The sequence below is a fragment of the Notamacropus eugenii genome, chromosome 2 (genome assembly GCF_028372415.1).
Source record: "Notamacropus eugenii isolate mMacEug1 chromosome 2, mMacEug1.pri_v2, whole genome shotgun sequence".
Classification (NCBI taxonomy): Eukaryota; Metazoa; Chordata; class Mammalia; order Diprotodontia; family Macropodidae; genus Notamacropus; species Notamacropus eugenii.
Window position 1 is genome coordinate 67,005,321 of NC_092873.1, and position 16,280 is coordinate 67,021,600.

A 16,280-nucleotide genomic window follows, 5' to 3' on the forward strand; every position below is an offset into this window, starting at 1 on the left:
CTGGGCCCTGGGAGAGACCCCCCAGCCGCTGGATCCCTGGGCTGGCAGGCAGGAAGCATCCCTCCAACATGGCTTTGGACACGAGGCCTCATAAACGTCCGCTGCTGTTGGAGTTATTACTGATACGGCAAACAAGAGGAAATGGGCTCCCCAGGCCAGCAGAGAAGGGGTGGGGGAGGGCTAAAATAACCCAAAGAAGGCGGTGGCTCACTGACCCAGTCTGGCCGCACAAATGCTTTGTTCAATGGAGCCAGAAGAAAGGTCCTCATTGGTTCTGCCCCAGGACTGACCAAAGCACCAACCATGAGTGCACTGCCCCGGAGAAAGGGGTGACCTGGGGAAGGCTGCGGGTGACTTCTCTACCCTGCATGAGGCCAGAGTTTGGTTCCTCAGGCAGCTCCAGGGCAGGCCAATAAGCCCAGGGCTCATGAAGCAGGCCAGTGTGTACATAGTTGCTGGTCTGAATGGTCTCACTCAGTAGGGAGCTTGGTGCTCCTACAGAAAAACACAGAACATGCAAGTCTGGGGTGGAGGGTCGCGGGCACGGCTGAGAGAAGGGGGTGTGATGGGGAGTGCCACAGACTGAAAAGGAAGGAACCTCTTTCAACAAGGTTTCTTCTGGATCAGGACCAGGAGAGGGGAGCAGCTGGGGAAGCCTGGGAAGGCAGAGGGGACTGAGGAGAAGGAGATCCAGGACACATGACTCTGAACTGGACAGGACATTCGCCCCTTCATTTCACAGAGAGGAAAACTGAGGCCCAGCAAAATGAAAGGCTTTGTACAAGGCCATGAAGTGAGGTAGGGGTTCTTTGAGGCCCAGGGTGGTGGCTTCTTCCTCTGTACCCACCATGAGGGGCAGCACCCAGGATTTGGGCCTAGCTAAGAAGAACAAGGCTGCCAGGCTGAGACACAGGAAAGTGGGAGACGAACGCCTGAACGCAGAGCCCTGACATGAGCCATGACTTCCCCAAGCATCCCTGGTGGCTGACCCTTCCATCTCCCCATTGCCATTTTCTCATCTGGCTATGAGGCAGCCCCTCCCAGGTGTCAGGGTCTCCCAGCTGGAGCAGTGGGGAGGGCCCCAAAGGCCTGGCAGGTGAGAGGTCCAGGGGTAGCCTGGCCTGGGCTTTGCAGAGAAGTCCTTGAGGGCTGCCAAGGAGCTGGGAACAGCTGCAAACAATAGACTGGCTCCTGATTCACTTTCTCCTCCTGGTATGAGAAGGAGTCTCTCACTGAGGGCAGGTACATGATGTGGCCATCCTTGACCTGCCAGGTACCACCCTGGAGCCAAACAATTGCAGGAAAGTGCTGGAATTGCCAACTTCCTGCATTCCTGCCCACAGTTTGGGACAAGCTCTGGCCTCTGGGCTCTCACTTCAGCAACCCCCTCCCCTTTGGACCTTGGCAGAAAGAAGAAAGGAGACCAAGGTGGGGGGCCCAGAACCATTCACCCGGGACTGTCTCTGGTCAATAACATACAAAAGAAGGGACAAGAAGGAGATATCTCCGGGAATAAACACACTGCAAATCAAGACCCAGCTCACACAGGAAGGCCCGCCCACCAGGGCTCTGGGGCCAGAGCAAAGGCCTGTTGTCTCCCTGCCAGCGCCTGGGCTCCCATAGTCCTCTCCCACTGGCTTTGGGGGCTGGGGCAGGTGGGGACTCCAAGCTCCCTGTGGGTCCAGATGGGGGCTCTTTATTCTCACTGGACCACACAGAGAGGGAGCTCTGAGAGTGAGGATTTCAAGATGGCCCCCAGGCAGACTTTACAAAAGGGTTCCCTGTGTCAGGGCAAAGCCAGGCCCTTAATCTGCCTGGCAAACACACCCCCTGTACCTACAGGCACATGTGAACTCACACTGGCTGGTGGACAGTGTGCACTGTATCATCCCTACAAATGCTGGCCAGTCCCCAAGTCCTGGGGTTAAACCTGAATGAGGCCTCCATGGTCACTGAACACCATCCCCTTACAGATGGGCAGAGTGAGGCCCACAGTGGGAAGGAAGAAGCTGCCCTGTGATCTGATGCAGGACTTTTAGTGACCAATCTTGAGCTTGCATGCTCCCCATACGCCTTCTCACCTCTACAGACGTGACTACATGCATGTGAAGCTATAGATGTGACCAATGTAGATATACCATGGCCTAGACACAGACAATGATAAGAGACCACATGCTGCTTGGCATCTCCTGACCTTGTACACCTCACTGGGTGAGGGCGCCAGCCCTCTGGGATGGGAGGTGGCCCAATGCACCTGGAGACCTGGGGGTTTTTCTGGCCCCAGCAACCAAAGAGCTGACCATGTCAGTCCTCCACTAAAACCCTGTAGGGTCAAACCCAAGCCCTCCAGGCTGGCCTGCCACTGAGTCATACCCAAGGGCAGCCTCCCGTTCAGTCCTCACACAGTGCCTCCCCCTTCCCCTCTTCTGCCTTCAGGTGATTCTCAAGGATTACTGTGGACATAGAAGCCTTTCCTGACAACCCTGACCTCAGCTGCTGGAGCCCCCTATCTCTACCCCTCCACGGGATGTCTCATCTCCTTGTTTTCCATGGATTCTGCCCACACCGACTCTGGCCATTGCATAATACCATATTCCTTGGGAGCAGAGATCATGCTCGTGCATCCCTGGGGATCCCTGGTGCCTGGCACAGAGTGGGCTGATGACACAGTCAGGTACCAAGGAAGATGGTGGGAGGAGCAGGCAGGAGCTCGAAGCCGGGCAGGGCTTCCCCAATGATGAGTCCGGAAACCAAACCTGGCTCAGCCACCAACTAGTCAGCCTAGCACTCTGGGCCTCAGTTTCCTCATCTGTAAACCAAGAAGTCTGGTGGAGCCAATCCCTGTGACTGTCTAGTCTGCAAAAAGCTTAACCCCGCTCTCTTTGTTAAGTCAAAGGGAGAGCCCAGACTGAGCTGAAGTGGGACCCCACCCCACCACTCTCCTCCCTCTACAGGACTTCAAATGCTGCGCTGGCCACTGTCTTCCCAGGTTCATCATCAGAGAGCCTGGACAGGGTACATCAATCCAAAAGCTGCGGGCAAATGTCAACAGGCCACAAACAGATGGCACTAACACCCCTCCTTTTACACAGAGAGAAAGTGAGACCTGGACAGCTCTAGTGACTGGTCAAAAATTGTAAAACCAGGAGGCAGCAGAAATCAGGGCCCTCAGCCTCCAACTCTTGTGCACCTCGATTTTAGAGATGCTCAACTAATCCACACCACTCATGATAAGGCGGTGGCCATCCATTAAACAAGCCACCCATCTGGGTCAACGTTGAGATGAGTGAATGGACACGTGCGCATACACGCACACACATGCATATGCACACACACACACACACACACACACACACACACACACACACTCACACACACACCAGTCCCCATAAGCTCTTGAAGGCAGAGACAAGAGTTTGAGAAGGTTACCGGAAAACACTGAATGGAACGCATCACCCTGGGATTCCCTGCCTCTATCACCCACGGTCTTACCAGGCATGCCACCTGCCCACAGAGCAGGGCCCTGAAGTAGATGCAGGCTGTAGACTCTCAGGCCACAGGCCCACTTGGTTTCTTATATTACTGCACAAAGAAATCCCGGAGAGATGGCAAAAATCAAGGAGTTGCATCCCCTGCCCTCAGGTACTCCCAGCTGTCCCTGGAGCTGAGAGCAGGCACAGCCATGCCTCCAAACATCCCAAGTAGTTTAGGTCTAGAAGAAGCAAGTCTGTGTTTCCACCCAAAATTAGCCCTGAGATTAGTTCTAAATACATGTGGATATCGTCTAACGGAGCAAGCCACAGATTCCCTCATCACCCAGCAGGCAAACTGTTTGCCAGTGGAGCTCTCTGCACCCTCATACAGTGGGGATTAAAAGAGAAAAATGAAGCCAGCCCCTGCCTTCCAGAATGCCACATTCCACGGCAGGAGGGGGGGGAGGGGAAGGGTATTTAACACGTGCACAAGCAAATGCAATGAGAGACGAGGAGAGATGGAGAGACAGAGACAGAGGAGAGACTGAGAAAGAGAAAGAGAAAGGAGAGAGAATGAGAGATGGGGAGAGATTGAAGAAAGGAGAGAGGGAGGGAAGAGGGAGGGAGAGAGAGTAAGACAGAGACAGAGACTAAGACACAGAGAGAGACCAAGAGACTGAGAAAGACAGAGAAATGAGGAGAGACACCAAGCAACTGAGAGTGCTAACCACTGAGGAAAGAAAGCCAGGGACTGGTCAGAGTTAAGGAGGGAATAGGGCATCAGGTACGGTAGGAGAAAGTGAAGCCTGTGCCTGAGGAACAGGTAAAGGCTAATCCCAGGGCCAGGATGAATCTGTGAGGAGGGATCCTTTCTAACTGGTCTCTCCAAGACTGCAGCCATGTGGCTGGTTCCATTAGGCCAAACACCTATCGATGTAGATCACACCAACCTTTGATAGGCAGCTCTAAAAATAGCCCCCCTCACTCCCTCTCAACACCCCCACCCCACTCTGTGCATGGCATGCGGCGCCTCAGGCATCTGAGCAGGCTGCTGCTCTGTTTCCCAGTTCTCTGCAGGGCAGTGGGGCTTCTGGGGTCGGAGGGGGCGGGCACTGGCTAGTTTCTGGACTTTTCCTGAGGTGATGCCCATAAGTTCTTTCTTCTGTAACAGCCCAGGAAAAATCTCTGCTGCTACAGAATTTATCACCGGTCACTTTTTCAGGCAGGAGTCTAAGTTTGCATGGGCCCAGAGGTTTTAGGCCAGCCTCCGGTAAGACACAGTGCAGACTAACTAGGCTATACAAGCACAAAGCCCTTCAGAGACAGGCCAGTGAAGGCCACAGAAAGGTCTACCATGGGATAAGCAGGGTCAGTGTGGCAGTGCCCGAGAAGCAGGATGCCCTGGCATGTCCAATCCACGGGAACTCCACATGGCAGCCTTTTCGCTGCCAGCATCTAAGGATACCTGAGTAAGTTTCCCATCTGGATGAGGTCAGAAAGGTGATGATAACTGATAATTGAACCATGCTTTGATAGTGGGATGGCATGAGGGAAGTAGAGGCCCTGGTTCAAACCTGCTGCAGGTCCCTGGGCCTACTTGCTGGACTGATGAGGCCAGAGTAAAGGCATGAAGAATAGAAGCCTGTCTCTAGGGCCATCCCTGGCATTCAGGATCCTGCCTGTGTATCCTGTGACCGGCTAGACCTCCTTCCAAAGCCAGCTCTACTCCAAGCACACTTGCTCCTTCCAAAAATGGGTCTAAGGGGCAGAGCTTAGCCTCGAGGGAAGTCTCTCTCCAACAACAATAAACCACCTTGTCCCCACTGCCAAGCACTCACCTTGTCGAGAGACCACTGCCCCAGAGCTGGGAGGGATGTCAGTCTATTCCCCTCCCCGGAAAAAGTGGACAAAAGCAGGATTTGAACCCAATTCTTTTGATTCCAGAAGCAGACCCTTCTCCTACCACCATCTGCTACGGAAGCACAATGAGGCTGTTGTTCCAGACGTTCGAGGTCTACGGTTAAGGCCACGTTGGTGGGAAATGGGGAGATCCAGACCAAAACTCAATGATTCTGGGCCAAGTTGGAGGGGGGCAAACCCTGCTCCCCACCCCCTCTTTGGCCCTGGGCCTTGGCAGCCATGCCCAGAGCACTGGCCTTGGGAGCTGGACTCAAAGTCTAATGGGAAAAGGTTGATTGATCTTCCCTCAAAACAAATACAAGAGCCCCTCCCCCTTCCCCTCCCCCCCAGCCCTGACCCAGCCTTCAGAGCCTAAGGGGCATGCACAGAGTGGCCAGGCCCAGGGAAGAAAGCTCACTTCCAAGTAAACACTGCCCTCGGGTCAAGAGGAGAGGGCCTGCTCCCCAGGCCGGTGCTCTGACGTCAATGTCCCAGGGAACCGAAGCAAAGGGCAGCTTTCTCCAGGGTGACCCTCGCCTAGTTTTCAATAAGATAACGTTGGTGCTCAGTTGGCTCTTGAGGAAAACCGGCGCAGGCCTCAATAAAGCCAGCTGGGCCGCCTGCTGAGTCCTCTCCAGGAGCCCTGGAAAGAGACAGGATCCAAGGCTGCACTGGCACCTGGATCCAAAGCCGCACGAGGGTGTCCTTCAGATCCTCGACGCACACACTCAGTCACAACCACTCACATGCACACGTGCACATACAGCCATGTGCAGGTGCACATGCATGCACACATGCCCACACAGACACACGTAAGGCACTCACACACATATACACGTATGTGCATACACACAGATACACAAGCATCTATACACGTGCACACACATGCATACACATATGCACAGACACGCGCATATGCATATACACATGCACAGGCACATGAGTATCTATACACACATACAAGCACACATGCATGGCACTCACTTGCACACACACATGCATACACACATGCACAAGCAAGCACACACACACACCCCCAGGGCAGAGAAAGCACATGGCTAAAATGAATCTGAGATCAGGTATGCTAAGTGTGTCCTCAACAGCGCTGCCCACCTCCATTCTGCCTGAATTAAAAAGGCCCCCTGGGGAGGGGGGAAGAGGGCTAGTTCTCTAAAGTGAACGAGCCTTTAATCTGTTTCCATATTGTTTTCTGTCAAAGTGTCAGGAAGCCTGGTCTGCTGCACTTCCAGGGACCAGGAGCTGAGTCACTCGCTCCTTAAGGCAAGGGAGGACAAGGGAAGCTGAACTGTTTCCCCTCATTAACCCTTCATATGTTTTCAGAAAACTGCCTCCCTCCTTCCGCCCCCCAAACTGGTCAGAAAATGCAGGGGTCAGACGACCAGGATTTCTGTGGGTGGGGCTTCAGGTTCCCCCGCTGTAAAAGGAGGGGGTGAGCCCCTTGTAGGCCTTTGGGCAGCCTGAGGGCCAGAGTCCAGGCCCAGCAGCTGATTGCCTCCCCTCAGTGACCTTGGCCAAGGGCCTGGACTCAAGTTTCTTAATGGAGAAAACAGGAATCCAATTTGCTGCGAAGCTCTTCCCAGGAATGTGGGGAGAGCGCATTGAGCAACCTCCACCAGGAGACAGGTGCCACAGGAGTCATTATTTTTTATTTATTTTCACAGCTTCATTACTTCTTTCTCCTGCTAGGAAAGCAGCAGAAAATGATAGGATGTGGAAAAACAGTTAAACTGCCTTTCATTACAGAAACAGCTGAAAGCAGACGGCCTGCCCACCCTACACTCGGTCTGGGAGGCATGTCCCGGGGAGAACGCCGACAGCCTGCCACAAACACCAGAACGAAACTGGGAGGCCTCGAGAGGCAGGCGAACGTCTGGATTCCAAATCCAGGAACGGGGCGATGGGGAGCCAACCAACTTGGGATCCTGGAAAATACTGAGCTGAGGCCCCTGAATTAAACAACACAAATTCTCAGCCCACAAGGGCTCACACATACACATACCACACTTATACTCACACATCCACACACATATATACTCCCACACTCATAGTGTCATGCATCCTCATAACACATACACACATATATTCACATTTGCACACGTACAAACCCTCAGACATACACACATTCACAATACACACAAACACATAAACCCACTCACACACACATACTCAAAAGTACTCATACTCCTACACACATACACATACACCCTCACACATCTTCATACTCTCATACATGCTCATTCTCACACACACTCACACATATACCCTCATACATACTATCACACATCCTCATACACACATATTCATACTCACATATATACACACCCTCACACACACAACCACTCCCTCACATATACTCACACATACACACCCTCACACTTACCCATGCTACACACACCTAGACACAGACACACACAGGCACATTCCACTACCACCACCACCACCCTCAGGACCCTCAAAGGAAAGGTGTTCAGAGTTCCCTCTCAATGTCCCTAGGTCCATAAACCTAACTTGGAAGAGCCTCGAGTGCCAAGCAATAGGACTTGGGCAGCCTTTGTCAGGAATTCCAGCCCAAGAAGGGAGATGTGGTGCCCAGGGCCCCCTTGCCCTGATTCTCCCTTCCCAGCTCAGTGCCAGGGCTAACAGTCTCTTCTCCCTCTTGGACTGATACCATATTAATCTCTATTTCTTTGTGTACAAATTGTACCCTCAACATTCACAATGTCCCTGCCCCAGAATGCAGGCCTACTAAGGACACAGACAACTTTGCCCTTGCCCTAGCGTGCCTAAGAGTCCATTCATCATCACTCCACCTCTTTCTAGAGTCTCCAAAGGCAAAAAGGCTTTCTGAAGTTTAAAGGTAAAAGTAGTGATTCCAAGAAAAGTGAAAGAGAAGCAGCTGATGTGTCCAAGCACATGCCTCAATCACCCCTTTCAATTTAACCCTTTCTTGACCAGATGTGGGGGAGCCCTAGTCAGCAACACTGGAAAGCAAGAAAAAACAGCTGCCTCCTTATAAGACGGGTGTCATGGCATCTACTCAGTCTGGGGTGGGGGGGTACATGGGGTCCAAAGGAGCTGTCTCTGACCATGGGCTGGTCATCTTCGACCTTCTGGGCCCTTTCTCCCTTCCTTGCCTCCCACCAAGCACTTGGACCCTGAGTGCCAATCCTAAAAATGCTGGGTGGGAGGAGGCGTCCCCACAGCTCTGGCCTCACAAATACACTTGCTGGCCCACAGCCTGGTGGAAGAGGATCCCTGCAGATGGACATTTCATGCCAGGAAGATGCTGGCAAGTCCAGGGGTCCAGTAAGAGGGACCATTCCTGTAAGTGGATCCCAGGCTCCCTCTCCAAAAGATGCCTTGCTCCCCCCAGGCAGCTGCTGGGAGATGTAGGCAAACACTTAACCCTCCGCAGGGCCAATGTCCTCCTCTGCTGCAACTACACGCGGCTTCGCTGCCAGGAAGAGTGAAAGGGAAGCGGGCTGAGAAAGCCAGCCCACAACTTGAAGGCATCATAAAAATATCTATTATCATCACGTTAAAAAGGAACAGCTTGGAGAGTTTCTTCACCAAGGTCAGAAACCCAAAAGGTCCTGGGGGGGAAGGGGGAGAGAGACAAGCCCCCAGGGACAAGAATACACCAGCTGGGCCAGTTTGCCCTCGGGTTGTTTGGGAATCAAGCCCGAAGCCAGGACGATGGTACACAAGCCCATCCACGGTCAACATTTACCCATTTATCGGCAGAGACAGAGCTAGAAACGACCAGCAGCCCTCAGCTCCTGCTCGCTAAATTAATTTTTCATAAAGCAAAAGTGACAAGAAAATAATGAGAAGTCACAGAAACGTTTTCATGGTGTGAGAACAAGAACGCGGACCTCGCTTGAGGGCCGGCCGGGAGATCCAACCAATCGGACCAATTAACCTCCTGGGAGAACAGGGCAGACCCGGCACGCCAGGGCCCGCGGCGGGCTCGCAGGTCCCAGAGCTGTCCGGACACACACCAGGCTCAGGCCGGGCACAGCGGTCCTCCTCCTCCCCTTGGGGCTCGTGGACTGAAGGGGGTGGCGGATCCCCCCTCCCCTGCTGCCCAGGAGCTCTCCAGGCTCCAGAAACAAGCAATGGTATAAATCAAGCTTGGGCATTACCTTGGGCCAAGGCCGCCGTCCGCTCGCCCGCTGTGGTCACCCCCGAGTGCCCTGCTCTCGGGCACCGCCTGACTTAAATACACAAGAAGGGGAAGCAGCCTGGCCGCTCCGTGCTCATGGACCAAGAATTCCAGCGCTCCACCCTGACATCTGGTTTGTGTTCTGGGTCCGTGATGTGCGATTACATAAGCCGCAGATGCCGTCCACCAAGGACCCCGGAGCCCCAGCCCGAGGCCGCGCTGACGGGGCAGGGAGGCTGTTGACATTCTTGCCTGGGAACGTTTCAAGAAATCCAATTTGCTGCCTGACCGCTGGGAGTGGCCAGCCGGCGACTGGCTCGGCCGGAGCCTCTCTTCCCGCCCTGCCCCACTCTGCCCCGAATTCCTAGGAGGGGGAGCCGGAGCCCAGGCTGCCCGGGCACCCCGCCGTGTGTGACTGAGGGATGGGAAGCCAGCAGGGGCCGTGGCAGCATTGGAATGGCGGGCAGGGCCTGTTTCCATCCCCTTCTGAGGCTGGCACGTTTGCTGCTGGGGGCAACATTCGGGGAATGTGTTGAGTTAAAAATAAGACCTCTTCCCAGGGAACACAGACTGATATGGAAGGCTCTGTGTGTGTGTCTGTCTGTCCGTGCGTCAGTGCATGTGTGTGCCAGCACTAGGGCTGGGGGGTGGGAGAATAACATCCTGCAGAAAAATGTGAGGGCAGCAGCTTGGGCTCACTTCAGTGCTGGGGTCAAACAGAAGGAGATGGGCCAGCAGGCAGGCTGCCATCTCCTGGGGGATGAAGAGGCAGGTGCCTCCCTGCCCAGACTGTGGCCCCAGGGCAGGAAGCAGAGCCCCTGGAAGTCCTCATAGAGGAAGGGCTCAAAGGGAAGGGGATGGGGGGACTAAGCTTAGGAAGTGCTTTCTGCCGTAGGGATGGGCACTTTCCTAAGCATGTCCCCCTCCCCATTCTTCATTCAGTGAATCCTTCCTGGAGGAGCTGGGAGCAGGGGACAGAGCACAAGGCCCATCCCTTAGAAGACCAACGAACTTATGGGTAAGAATCACCTCCAATCAAGAGAGCCCTCCAGGTGAAAAGGTGGAAGTCTTCATGTTACAAAAATGTCTAACCTTATGCCTGCCCAAAACACAGGCAGCCAACGCTCCAAACAAGAATCAGAACAATGGTTGTCATCACATAAATATACAGAGGCCAAGATCCTGGATGGCCCATGAGCAGCCCCAGCCGCAGGGGCTCCCCAAGCACCTCCCTGTCAGGAGAAGGAGGAGCCCCGCACTAGGAGGAAAGGCCTGTGCTCAATTCACTGGGACAAGGAAGGAATGAGATCCACCCGTGAAATGTGGAGGAAGGCCCAAGGACATGGGCTCTTCGTAAGCAAAGCACCTGCTACCTGCCCTAAGGTAGCGTACACTCTGATGGACGAAGGAAGGACAAACCACCAAAGGAACTGAAGAGGAGGCGAGGGGGAGGGAGGGAACCAAGGGATAGATCTGGCCTACATCTTCAAGGTGAGGTGTAGCCTGCCCTAGTGACTAAAGGTGTGTGGCTGTGGGCAAGTGCAGGGGCCATGCTCATAGGCTGATGAAAGAGCAGGGAATTTGCAGTCAGAGGATGTGGGCTCAAATCCTTGCTCTGCCACCTGGATGACCTATGGTGAAGCATTCAATCTTTCTGCGCCTGAGCCTCCCCAGGTCATTCCAAAGTCCTGGACTCAATCTCATCCAGTTAAAAATGAGGGGGAGCAGAACTTCGACAATGATGAAATCCCAGGATCAGATCCCCACCCCCATGCCAGGCACCGGGTGTGCTGGGATATACAATGACAAATGTCCTCTGCAAGTTTACAATCTACTGGGGGAAGACAATACGACCCAAAACCCTCCACTGCAGAGCAATTCACTGTTGAATGAATATTGATCAATAAATCCATCACCGATGCTCTTGTAAGCATGTTCAACACTCCTGCCAGGAGCTATCAGAGGGAAGGATGAACAGCCTGTCCACATCCTCCTATTCAAGTACCTAAGAAATTAAAATGAGAAAACCACTCCACTACCCTGGAAAGCCAGAGGACTTGGGTTCAGATCCTACCTCTAATGGCTGACTGTCTGTAATCAAGTACAAGTCGCCTCTCCTCCCTAGGCCTCAGTTTCCTATTTTGTAAAATAAGGGGGGGAGGGACTCAATGGCCTGGGCTGGCCCTTCTAGATCCCACTTCCAGCCCCATTTCTCACCAAGGATTATTGGGAAAGCTGTGAACTGGCACAGCCATTCTAGAAAGGAATTATGCCCCTTTATGCCAACATTGCCAGGTATGTAAACTCCAAGAAGGTCAACGTCAACCGGAAAATTCCATATATGCCAGCACATTTACAGCAACACTTCTGATAGCAGAGGACTGGGAAGAAAGGGGATGGCCATCCACTGGGAATTCAGCAAATAAATGGTGATCCCCTGCTGTGAGAAATGGGGGGGGGGGGGGGGGCAGGAGATCCAAACTCTAGGATTTCCATGACCTCAGGCAAAGTCAGACACACAGAGACAGGAAACTGAAGGACTGACCTCCAAACAAGCAAGAGTCAATGTGGGGAAACGTGGAAGCCACCAAGTACCCTTTCTGCTGACTGTGTGGGGCGGGGGTGGGGGGGGCTCCTCTCTTCTTTTATAAAATTCTTACATATATGAGATGATCTGTGGGAGGAAGGGAAGTGATATAAAAATGAAAAATAGCAATCCAGACTGTGGTGTTTTTAAGTGGCGGGTGTAAAATCGATGTGGAGTCTCAGGTCCCTTCCAGCTCTAGCATCCTATGGCTTGGAGGCCAGAGACCCTGTTTAGCACTCAGCACTGTACTTGGAACGCAACAGGAACTTCATAAATTACAGACTGACCAATTCATTGAGTAATTAGCTACAGCTCCCTATGTTCAATGAAAGGTGAGGCTTCAGGATGAGAGGAGCCCAGGAGAAGCTCAGGGGGAGAAGAGCCACGGGCCAAGGGGATTACTGTGGGGTTCACATGGGTGCAGTGCCCAAATCCTCCTGGCTGAAAGGGCTCTTCAGGACCACTAAGTCTGGCCCCTGGCTTTCCACATGAGCTGCTGCACTTTGAGACAATGCACAGTGGAAGAGTGCGTTTGCCTTCTGGGGTGGTCCCCGAGCTGGGGCTGCTTAGTGACAGAGGGGGACACAGAGCCCTGGGATCACAACATCCACATCTAGGGCTGGGAGAGCCCCTCACTTTATAGATAAGGGAACTGAGCCCTCCCCCGCCCCAAGAAAGAAGCAAGAAACATAGACAGGCCCACTAGCACAAAAATTGCCACTCTTTCCACTTTACCAAGTTGCCTCTTGGCAAGTCATTCCACTGCTCTCAGCCTCAGTCACCTCACCTATAAAATGGAGATAATCTGGGGCTTTTGGGAGGATGGATGACAAAGGATTGGCAAACCTTTATGTGCTATACAAATTCCTGTTGTATCCCCAGCATGAACCTTCCATGCACTGGTCGAAATCAGCACCACTGCCCATACCCAACATGGCTCCAGACTCTTTTATATCCTCCTGGAAGGCAGGTCCTTGCGTGGTCACCACGGGTGACAGCATCAGAGGTGAGTGAATGTACATCATCATCTGAGACGCTCACTACTTCTCAGGCCTTTCTCCTGGGTGTGGCCCAGCGTGTCTCTGGGCACGAGATGTTGCCTTGCAGTATGTGGATAGGCCCTGGGGCCTGAGGAGCCAACACAGAGTGCAGACTGGACACCTCAGAGCCAAACTTCTCTCCACACACTGAATCTTGAGCCAGAGACTCTATTTCAGCATCCAGGGCAGTGGGCAGCGGTTCAGAAAGGAAGCACATACGCACACCCACCCACACACACCAAGGCCCTCAGACATGACCCCAGCTGGGGCTGAGGTCAGTCAAGCAGTGCAGAGTCAGCAAGAAATGTCCTGGGGGAAACATGGCAGAGTCTTAAGTTCCCCCCGCCCCAGATGCTGAGATTTGATGGTGCTTGGACCAAGGGCTGAAAAATCAATGTTCCCCCTTCAATTATTGATGACTCTCTTGAACGATTTTGTCATTATTTCATGAACAATGTGGCATGTGGGCCAAGGAACAAAGAATGCTAGAGGGTGACACCAGGCTCCGATGAACATCCCTGAGAAGGTTTGTGTCTGCAAAGAACAAAGGCCAACACACATAGGTCCTAGATTTCTTCTTTATATTTTTACATGCACCCCCAATCCTGTGACCTTCACGGACAATTGTAATCAGAGGTTTCTAGCATCGGAAAGGGGCAGCCCTATCTGCTCCAACCCTCGGTCTACCAACAACAGCATTTTTTAACAAATGAGAAAACTGAAGTCTAGAGAGGAGGGGACAGAGGGAAAGAAGGAAGGAAGAGAGGGAAGGAGGGAGGGAGAAAAAAAGGAAGCAAGGAAGGAAGGAAGGAAGGAAGGAAGGAAGGAAGGAAGGAAGGAAGGAAAGGAGGGAGGGAGGGAGGGAGGGGGGAAAAGGGGGGGGAGAGAGGGAATGATTTATTAAATGCTTACTATGTGCCAGACTCAGTTTGAAACAAATAGAAATACCCAAATACAAGCAGCAAAGCAGTCCCTACCCTCAGGAGGCTTCCATTCTAACGGGGAACCATGCATAAAGAACACCACCAAGTGGTCTGAAGGCCAGGTTCCCAGCCAGACATGGGGAACGTTCTCTCTCCTGCTGGAGCCAGAGGACCTAGATTGTCCCAGATTATAATACAAGGATAAGTTGCTTCTTCAAGGACCCTCAGAAACTTTACATCAGAGAGAAAACGGGTACTTCTTTACTCCCAAACCAAGAATTTCATAACTATCTGAAGAATTTATCCCAAGTGAGTCATTAGCAAGAGGCAACATGGCATGTGGAAGAAGGCCCAACCTCAGAGTCAAGAAGGCTACCTATACCTATACACATGCCATGTCTTTATGACCCAGGTCCAATCACTCACCCTCTCACAGATGGCAGGAACCATCTAAGACTCTAAGCTGCAGGTGAGAAAGGGAATTTCCACACCAGAAGTTCATTCCCCTGACAAAATCACCAGTAGTCTGACCAGAAAAGCAAGAGAGGCTGAGAGCAAAGGGACTAAAGAACTCAAACTCAAAGCAGCAACAACACTATCTCATATCCTACATTGTGAGAGAAACGACATTCTACTGGGCTCTGATCTGGCTGTGCTCCCAAATAATGCACTGTTTTACTCATCCATGTGCCTACCCATTCATTCATCCACCCATCCACTCATCCATGTGCCTACCTCATTCATTCATCCATCCACTCACCCTTCCATCCATCCATCCTACCCTTCTATCTATCTTTCCCACCCTTTCACCTGCCTATCCCACCCTTTCATCCATCCATCCCACCCTTCTATCTGTACATCCACCCTTCCATCTATCCATCCCACCTACCCATACATTACCCATGGTCACTTCTGAAGAGTGTCCTCCCCAGGGGGGAACACAAGCCTAAAATGTGAAACAAAACTTACCCTCTGGTGGCTGAGGAACATAGCGCAGTCATGGAGAGGGAACAACAGGGTGAATGCATAAACTAAGTCACACTGTGATTGGAAATGAGAAAGTAAGAACTGGGGGAATCCATTACAGCTTGATGATTTAATTAGCTAGAGGACCTTGGAAAAGTCATTTTTTTGCTCTTTGGGCCTCTGGATAGCCAGCTACAAAACCGAGAGCATGGACTAGGGTGGCCCCGTGGGCAAAAGGCTGGAACTGGCATCAGAGGATGAACCCGGGTTGGAATCTTGGTTCTCCTACTTACTTTGTTTGACTATGGCCAAGTCATTCATACTATCCCCAAATTTCCTCATCTGTAAAGTGAAAGCGTTGGAGAGAAAGGCTCCCAAGTCCTTGCAACTCTAAATCTAGGGGATAGCCTCACTTAGGTCTTTGGTTCCTAGGCCCAGTGGCTGGCACACAGTAGGTGTTTTAAGTGAGTGCTGATTCTTGGATTCTAGATCTACACCTATGGTCTTCAATAATCTCTGAGGTCCCATCTGTTCTAAGACATTCGCCATCACTGAAGTCAAGTTTGAAAAATAATTAGGAAGCAGAAAAACTTTTCCATAATAGTTATACACATTTTTTTTTTAAGCCAGAAGAATCAAAAGCAGGAAAACCAGTCTGGTCAGCTGTCAGAGGAGGAAATTCTGTCTCACAGAAAATCTATCAATCCACCAGAATCAGGCAAGCTCGGCAGCCCCTGGGCATAGATGCCACAGGGCTCTCTCCTCTGCCCTCTGAAAAGGCCCTGGTTATCCTGAGTTAGACTCCACAGATACCAGCTCAGGTGTGGCCACAGGACAAAAAAAGCAACAAAAAAGTAGCCAACAGAATCATACCAAAAAAGAAGCAAGACCAGTGAGTGGCCCAGCTCTAAGGTCTTCCTCACCTGCCCTGACAGGCCAGGTTTGTGCCCAGGGCACTTAAAGCAAATCCCACAGAAAGCCTTTCCCCATTCACTGTGCAGAGGACACCATGCTTTGCCCCAAAGCACCAGATGCTGAAGATATAAAGGCAAAACCAAAGTTCCATAGACCCTGCCCTCAGGAAGCTTCCCTTCTAACTTGGAAGAGAAGGGTGCACAGAGAAGCCGATACAAAGAGCGCTCAAAGGACAAGTCATCTCATCAGCACTGATGGACTCAGAGCCTCCTCAGTAGTCTCTCCTCTCAC

At 52.3% G+C, this 16,280-nt stretch overlaps 1 protein-coding gene and 1 long non-coding RNA gene across 5 annotated transcripts in view; both read right to left on the bottom strand.

Moving 5' to 3' along the window:
* Positions 1–16,280, bottom strand: part of HDAC4 (histone deacetylase 4) — a 268,595-nt gene that overhangs the window by 179,029 nt on the left and 73,286 nt on the right. The window contains exon 1 of one of the 4 annotated variants that reach the window (XM_072640711.1): positions 9,539–12,138. The exons of 2 other annotated variants lie outside the window; for them this stretch is intronic. The gene's annotated coding sequence lies outside the window, so the exon portion shown is untranslated. Of the gene's footprint in view, positions 1–5,311; positions 5,680–9,538; positions 12,139–16,280 lie in introns of those variants that run through there. One more of the 4 variants, XM_072640712.1, reaches the window with a different exon arrangement.
* The window catches only part of LOC140525367 (uncharacterized), a 40,420-nt gene continuing 29,877 nt past the window's right edge, over positions 5,738–16,280 (bottom strand). The window contains exons 2-3 of the long non-coding RNA XR_011974019.1: positions 15,078–15,149; positions 5,738–7,339 (exon numbers count right to left, since the gene is read on the bottom strand). This is a non-coding gene — a long non-coding RNA (uncharacterized lncRNA). The remainder of the gene's footprint in view (positions 7,340–15,077; positions 15,150–16,280) is intronic.